The following is an 8,823-nucleotide window of genomic DNA, read 5'->3' on the forward strand; positions in this document are numbered from 1 at the left end:
CAGCAGGTGGTCAGTGGTTTGCTCTTCTCCACACTTGCATGTCGTGGATTCCACTTTGTAGCCCCATTTCTTAATATTGGCTCTGCATCTCGTGGTGCCAGAGCGCAGTCTGTTCAGCGCCTTCCAAGTCACCCAGTCTTCTGTGTGCCCAGGGGGGTCTCTCATCTGGTATCAGCTATTGATTGAGGTGCTGGGTTTGAGCCTGCCACTTTTTACACTGCTTAGCCACCTGACATCCGCCGGGAAGTAGCAGCCAATAGTGAAAGGACCAAGGCAGTGACATCTCCAGCTCATCCAGCACGTCACCGACTTAAATCAAGAAATAGTTTTCTTTGATCTACAGAAACATTCGCTGGAACACCTCAGCAAGCGAGAGTTCAAAAAGTGGAATCAGGTGTCAAACAGGGATGTCAATTGCACTACGTTGGAAAGAACACTACCAATGCCTCCTGAACCGCAGCTCCAATGTGGCCGAAGAGGTTCTCTCACAAATCCTGCAACAACAAACTAGGGATGAGCTTGCAGCACTGCCTAGTTTGGAAGAAGTCAGCAATGCCATCAGCCAACAAAAAAAATAACAAAGCCAGCAGACCTGATGGGATCCCTGCTGAAATCTTTAAAGAGGGAGGACCTGAGCTGACACAACAACTCCACCAGCTCATAGAAAAAGTGAGGGTGACCGAGAAAATCTCAGCAGATTTCAAGGATGCCACCATCATCACCCTCTTCAAAAAAAGGGGAAAGAACAGACTGCGGAAACTATCGAGGTATCTCCCTCCTAACCTCCGCTGGGAAAATCCTCGCAAGAATCCTTGCAAACCGCCTTCTACTCCTCTCAGAAGACACCCTCCCAGAATCCCAGAACGGCTTCCGCCCCGCCAGAGGAACAGTGGACATGGTCTTCACTGCACAACAGCTCCAAGAAAAATGCAGGGAACAAAATCAACCTCTGTACATGGCATTCGTTGACCTTGCAAAGGCATTCAACACAGTGAATCGCAGCGCTCTCTGGACCATCCTCCAAAAAATTGGGTGCCCAAACAAATTTGTGAACATCCTGCGGCTCCTCCACGATGACATGATGCCAACAGTCCAGGACAGCAGTGGCTCCCAAAGTGACCCATTTAAGGTGGAATCAGGTGTCAAACAGGGATGTGTTATTGCCCCAACCTTATTTTCCATCCTCATTGCTATGATACTTCATCTCATTGATGGGAAGCTTCCCACCAGAGTGGAAATCATCTATCAGAGAGACAGCAAGCTACATAACCTCAGCAGACTGAAAGCCAAAAACAAGGTTACAACAACATCTGTTATAGAACTCCAATATGCTGATGACAATGTCGTCTGTGCGCATACAGAAGAAGACCTACAAGCTACTCTAAACATCTTCACAGAAGCATACGAGAAGCTCGGCTTGTTATTGAAATTGAGAAAACCAAAGTGCTCTTCCAGCAGGCACCAGACAACCTGTCTGCAATGCCAGAAATACAGCTTAATGGTGTAACATTAGAAAATGTTGACCATTTCCATTACCTTGGCAGGCACCTCTCCACAAAAGTCAACATTGACACTGAAATACAACACCACCTGAGCTCTGCGAGTGCAGCATTCTTCCGAATGAAGCAGAGAGTGTTTGAGGACCAGGACATCCATAGGAATACCAAGGTACTTGTTTATAAAGCTATTGTCCTCCCAACCCTGCTATATGCCTGCAAAACGGGGACTATCTGCAGATGTCACAGGCAACTCCTGGAACAATTCCATCAGCGTTGCCTCCGAAAAAATTCTTCAAATCTTTTGGGAAGACAGGCGGACAAACGTCAACGTGCTGGAAGAAGCAAAGACCACCAGCACTGAAGCGATGGTTCTCATGCTGGACATGGCCGGTCCAGCATCAACTTCGCTGGACCGGCCATGTTGTCCGAATGCCTGATCACCATCTCCCAAAGCAGTTGCTCTATTTTGAACTCAAGAACAGGAAACAGAATGTTGGTGGACAGGAAAAGAGATTTAAAGATGGGCACAAAGCCAACCTTAAAAACTGTGGCATAGACACCAAGAACTGGGAAACCCTGGCCTTTGAGCGCTCCAGCTGGAGGTCAGCTATGACCAGCAGTGCTGTAGAATTTGATGAGGCATGAATGGAGAAAGAGAGAAGCATGCCAAGAGAAAGGCGCATCAAACCAACCCCGACCGGGACCACCTTCCACCTAGAAACCAATGCCCTCACTGCGGGAGAACATGGAGGTCAAGAATAGGGCTCCACAGTCACCTACGTATCCACCGCCAAGATACATCACTTGGAGGACCATCATCCTCTGACTATGAGGGATCACCTAAGTAAGTAAGTATATTGTGTGCAATCTGCATGAGCCTTCTAACCAAGGTGAAAGAAGAAAGTACAAAAGTTGAGTTACAGTTAAACACCAAAAAAAACCCCAAGGTTATGGCAACCAGACTGATTGATAACTGGCATATAGAGGGAGAAAACGTGGAGCCAGTGACAGACTTCGTATTTCTAAGTGCATTTGTAACCTTTTCGTACTAATGTTGGGGAGTGGTCTCTGGTCAAGTGGTCCCTGGTCAAAAAGAGGTTGTGAACCACTGCTTTAGACTATGGGCTGTTGGTTATAAGACCAATGCCCTGTATTATCTGCACAGAGAAACTACTTCAAATCCTATCTGTAACTGGACTGATAGCAATGTACCTGTATGCTGAATACATGAAGTTTGTGAGTAAACCAACTATGTTACTTTTAAAGAAGACTACTTAATTTTGTTTCATGAGAGCATGATTAAAACCAAGATGTTTTATAGGAGAATAGATGTTTTTGCGCAACTGAAAAGAACACTTCTGAAGCTCTGCTTTTTTGTGTGCATTTACATATCTTTGTTCCTAACAGTGCAAAGAGTTACCTAGGTATATCAGTCTAACTACAGCTGAGAAACCGAATTGCCTAAGGAGTAGGTTGACTCAAGTGAGTTTTTAACTCTTCTCAGGAAGATAATATTTTCCAGAAAGTGAAGTGAAATCTTCTGAATGGGGCACAAGCAGCAAAACAAACAGTACAGTGGGGTTCTCAAAGCATGCATATATATATATAGGGGAGTGCCAAAGGTTTCCCAGTGATACTGGGAGAATTTGACACCTCCACTACATATCATTTGACTGCACTTTGTGCCGTATATCACACATAAGCTTGGGTATCCAGCAATGCCTGGGTTATTTGAAAGAGGCATTGTTTGTTTTTGGATGTAAGATAATATCATCTAGGTAATTTGTTACACTATTTATTAGGGGGAAAGCCATATTTCCTTTTTTTAATGCTCCCATGAGAAAATGCATAAGGATGTGGGTGAACTACAATTTCCAAAATCATGGGTCAATCCTTCCTGCCAGTATTCAAAGTTTGCCATGTTAGGTCTTTGTTCCAAGTTTAGTCGAGATCCGTCGACGTCTGGATTCTGTGCTCTCTGGATATGGGTGAACTACAACTCTTAGCATTCAAGATCAATCAACCCCAACTCCCGCCTGTATTCACAATTGGTCATATTGGATCTGTGTGCTAAGTTGGTCCAGATCTGTTGTCGGCTGTGTTCAGTGCTCTCTGAATAAGGGTGAACTTTAATTCCCAAAAATCAAGGTCAATCACCCCCAAACTCTGCCTGTATTCACAGCTGGTGAGGAGAAGCATGTTGGGCCGATGTGCCAAGTTTGGTCCCAGTCCATTGTCTTGGGGGGGGGGGGGGAGGTCACGGTTCCTCTGGATGCGGATGAACTACAACTCTCTGAAATCAAGATCAGTTCCCCCCAATCCATTTTGCCCAGCTGCATGTGGGCAAATCTGGATCCAACAAATAGTATATTATTACTTTCAGAAATGCAAACTTTCAGAATTATCCATATTTAGTTACTACTTTCACTTTCTCCCTCTTGTCTGTTTCCAGTATGATGACTAGAAGCCATGCTAAATCCTCTCACAGATTGGCTCAAATAAAGTTCAGCTTGAAAATTTGGGATCTCTTTATTGAGATTGCAAAACATCCTGTGCTGAACTGCTGATCATTTTTAAAGCATTAACAGATGCAGTGATTATATTGAAGTCAAGCACCATGTCATCTCTCAGTCATAGTATCACTGCAGTTGTAGCACTGACAGGAAATGCTTGCTCCAAAAATATAACACATTTTTTTCTCAGAACACCACAGGATCTCTCACTGAAACAGATAACTTGTGATTCTGCGATGGCAGGGAATCTGCCATTGGCACAAGTGCAAACAATATGTAGTGGTGGTGTTCAGTTCTCCCATTATCACTGGGAAATCTTTGGTCTACTACAGCTTCTACAGCTCACCACTGGCTGTTCTTACCTGTGATTCTGAGGGTGCATCCATAGTGCTGAATTAATTCAATTTGACACCAATTTAACTTTCATAGATCAATGCTATGGTATTTTGGGATCTGCAGTTTGGTGAAGAACCAGAACTCTTTGCCAGAAAAGTATAAAGATCTTGTAAAACTACTGTGGTTCTATAGAAGGGTTCCTAAAAACTAAGGCCCATGGACCGGATGCAGCTCTCCAAAATCATTTACCCCAACCCTGCCCTAAACTTTAGACTTAGGATTGCCCTAAATTTGAAACAAGTTGAAAGTACACAACAACAAGAACAAGAAAACCAAGCACACTTTGAATTGTGCTTGGTAGCAAACTGGCAGCCAGTGGAGCTGGCACAACAGAGGAGTTGTATACTCCCTAAGTGCTGCTTCCGTTAGCAACCTGGCTGCTACCTGTTGGATCATTTGAAGCTTCCAAACATTCTTCAAAGGCACCCCCAAATAGAGTGTGTTGCAGTAGTCAATACGGGATGTAACCAGAGCATGGACTACCGTGGCCAAGTCAAACCTCCCAAGATACAGATGCAGCTGGTGCATAAGTTTTTAACTGGTGGTGAAAACTGTATTAATTCTACAGTGTAGATACACCTCGACAAATGAAATTCAAATAATTCCCCTTGAATGGGATCCAAGGTGGCTCACCAAAAAAACCAAAAAAAACAACAACCCCTAACCAAAAACAAAAAAACTGGGTGAAATTATAACAATTGAAAAAGAAATAAACATTCTAACAAGTATACAAAAGTTTTCAAAGATACAAAAGTTAAAACATAAACCACACATCCTAATATAAAGCCCTGCGAGAGTGATTATGTACTAAAAGCCAACTTGAACAAAATGTCTTTGCCTGTCTGCGAAAAAAAGGTGGGAGCCAGCCTTGCCTCCCCTGGTGACTTAGAAGTCTCTCTCTTGTTTCGTCAACAAGAAAGTCTGTGATTATACTAACAAAAGGACAGGCTCCAAGATGGCCATCAGTGTTATTAATTTTTAAAAGCTGAAATTGATGACATTGTATGCTTGGCACAATTAAGCCATACACTATAAAACTTCTAAGACCAAATTAAATATATCACACTTTGAATTTTCACATGGGGATAAAAGCCTACAAATCATCAGAAGGACTGATTCTATAGACTAGCATCACGAAATCATAAAGTTGGAAGAGACCAGAAGGGCCACCCAGTCCAACCCCCTGCCATGCAGGAAAAACAGAGAGCACACGCAAAAGATGACCATCAGCTTCTGGTTAAAATACTCCAAAGAAGGCCCAGCTGTTCTGCGAGGCAGCACATTCCACTGGCAAACAGCTCTGATCGCCAGGAAGTTTTTCTTAATGTTTAGGTGGAAGCTTGTTTCTTGCAATTTGAATCCATTGCTCCATGTCCTAAACTCTAGAGCAGCAGAAAACAACCTTGCACCCTTTTCAGTGTGGCATCCTTTCAGATACTTAAACATAGCTATCGTGTCCCCTCTCGGCCTTTTCTCCAAACTAAATGTACCCAGCTCCTTAAGCTGTTCTTCATAGAGCTTGGTTTCTGAACCTTTGATCATTTTGGTTGCTATTCTCTGTACATATTTGCAGGTTATAATATTTCTTGAATTGTGGTGTATTCCAGATGAGATCTGACCAAAGCAGAATAAAGTGGGACTATTACTTTCTTTGATCTTGACACTATACTCCTATTGGTGCAGCCTACATTACTGTTGACTCATATTTAGCTTGTGGTCTACTAAGACTCTTTCTACTAAGACTACTAAGTCCTTTCACATGGACTGCTTTTAAGCCAGGAGTCACCCATCCTATAACTATGCATTTAATTTTAACTCTGAATCTACCAAAGGATCCGTCTTTTTGGAGGATGTATTGGAGTTTAGGACAGGGACATTTTCATCAATCAGCTCCAGCCACAAATAAATCTACTAAATAATGGAACAAATATTTCTTAAGAGCTGGCACTTTTACTAGCCAGCCCTGGAGTCCAACTGTAGTTCTTTCTGCCTCCTATTGGGCAGAACTACGGTGAATATGTCTTTAAAGCTATCCTGCCTGAAAAAGTGCAGTTAATTGACATAGATTAAAAATTAAGCCATGCAGAAGCTCATGGAGGTACATTAACATGCTTCTCTTAATGATCTGAGACTTCACTGTGCGTTATATATTGAACAAAATGGGTATTGAAAAGATGGTCAAAGCTTGCTATTAAACAGAAAGCTATATATTTCACTCCTAATTAGGTAATTTCATGTTGATTTCTGAGCCCATTAGATGTAAATATCTCATTAATTGGAGTTTCCAGAGAATTAATACAGATTGAGTATCCCTGACAGTATCATTCAAATGGGTGGCTGAGATATTTATATCTTTGCCTACTGATGGTTCAGTGTAGACAACTTTTGTTTAATTTCCAGAGTTATTACAAATACTGTGAATGTGAATAATGGGTATATAAAACATAAAGGGATTGTTTAAACTTGTGTCCCATCTCAAAGATTATGTAAGGTAAAGGTTTTCCCTGACATTAAATCATGTCAAACTCTGGGGAGGTGGTGCTCATCTCCATTTCTAAGCCGAAGAGCCAGCGTTGTACATAGACACCTCCAAGGTCATGTGGCCAGCATTACATGGAGCACCATTACCCTCCTGCCAAGGCAGTACCTATTGATCTACTCACATTTGCATATTTTCGAACTCCTAGGTTGGCAGAAACTGGGGCTAACAGTGGGTGCTCGCTACGCTCCCTGGATTCGAATCACCAACCTTTCAGTCAGCAAGTTCAGGAGCTCAGCAGTTTAATCCACTGCGTCACCAGAGGGCCCGGTCCAAGATTATGTACTTATATGCAAATACAGGTATTCCAAAATCCAAAACATTTGTGATTCTGGGAATTAAACAAAAGTAGTGTACCCTGAACCATCAGTAGGCAAATATGTAATTATCTCAGCCACCCATTTGAATGATATTGTCAGGGATACTCAACCTGTACTAATTCTCTGGAAACTCCAATTAATGAGATATCTACATCTAATGGGCTCAGAAATTACCTAATTAGGAGTGAAATATATAGCTTTCAAATAAGGGATACTCAACCTGAATTACATTATGTAACATTATTTTTGTTCCTGGGTTTTAAATGTCACTTCCAAATTGGCTCTCTCATAAAAACATGGAAAAAGTTTATTAAACTCCAAAAACTTTGTTTGTGCGGGATAATCTGCACCATATCTCATAGTCTCAACTAATTCAACATATTTTGTGGCAGCAACAAAAACAAAGTCTCTAGAGTATAACAGCTACTTTCAAAGTAAGTACCATACAAGTAAACAAGAAATAACACATTTGAAGTAGGAATAGATTTTTTCAAATTTTGTCACATAGTATAATTAGTTATTATCTACTCAAATTTGCTTAAAATGTTCTTACCTCCAAACAGTTCTTTATAGCAATGAAGAAAGAATTCTATTATAATGCAAAGGTATTTCTCGTTTTATGAATATTAGCTAGAGACCACATCTATATATTTATTTACTTAAAATATTTCTGATGCACTTTATATCAGTAAATACCTAGTGATTTACACTAAAGCTGTATAAATAGAGTAAATACAAAGCTTAAAGTAAAACTGATGAAATGGGAGACTAAACTTCTGAAATCCAAACAACCTCCTCAACTCAGAGTGATCTCAGTAGAAGCCTAGTGGAACACTACAATTTTCGCCCAAGACTTAAAAGGTCAACAGTAAGGCCAACTTAATTTACCTGGGAAAGAAGTACTGTAACTGTGGTTGTTACTTTCGTGTGCTTTCAAGTCAGCTTTGATTTATGGCCATCCCATCACAAGGTTTTTTGACAGGATTAAAAAGGAAATTGTCATATTCTTGCTCTAGGATTGAGAGACTGTAACTTGGACACAATTAGCCTGTGGATTTTCATGGCTGAGCAGGAATTTGAAGTCTGGTCTGCAAAACACTATACTAGCTTTCTATAACTGGAGCTCTGCTACATAGCAGGCCCGGTATCCATGCCAGTGTTACCTCTCCTGGCCAGGACGGGAGGAACAGAATAATCTCAACTTGATAGGCAAGCAATATCTCAGATATTATGGATTCATTTTTTAGGGTTCCATAAGACCCAGTGCCTTGACTTGGACTCAGAAACAAACAGAACCAATGAAGCTTTTTTTTTAAAATAGGTGATACATGGTCGGTAAAACCAAAGATACAGCTGAAGATTTTAGAATTAGAGATGAGTGCTTTATGACAAAATGGCAATTATTAGTGGCCTTCAGGAGCAGAAAAAAAAACCTTAATTCTGGATTTTTTAGCAGAGAAGCTCCAAAGACCTCTGAAACAGTATACTGGGCACTTTGGCAATCTCTGTTCTAAATGCTAAAATTAAAAAAAATACAAAAACACAGAAGAGAAAAA

This window comes from Anolis sagrei, chromosome 6 (genome assembly GCF_037176765.1).
Source record: "Anolis sagrei isolate rAnoSag1 chromosome 6, rAnoSag1.mat, whole genome shotgun sequence".
In the NCBI taxonomy this organism is placed as follows: domain Eukaryota; kingdom Metazoa; phylum Chordata; class Lepidosauria; order Squamata; family Dactyloidae; genus Anolis; species Anolis sagrei.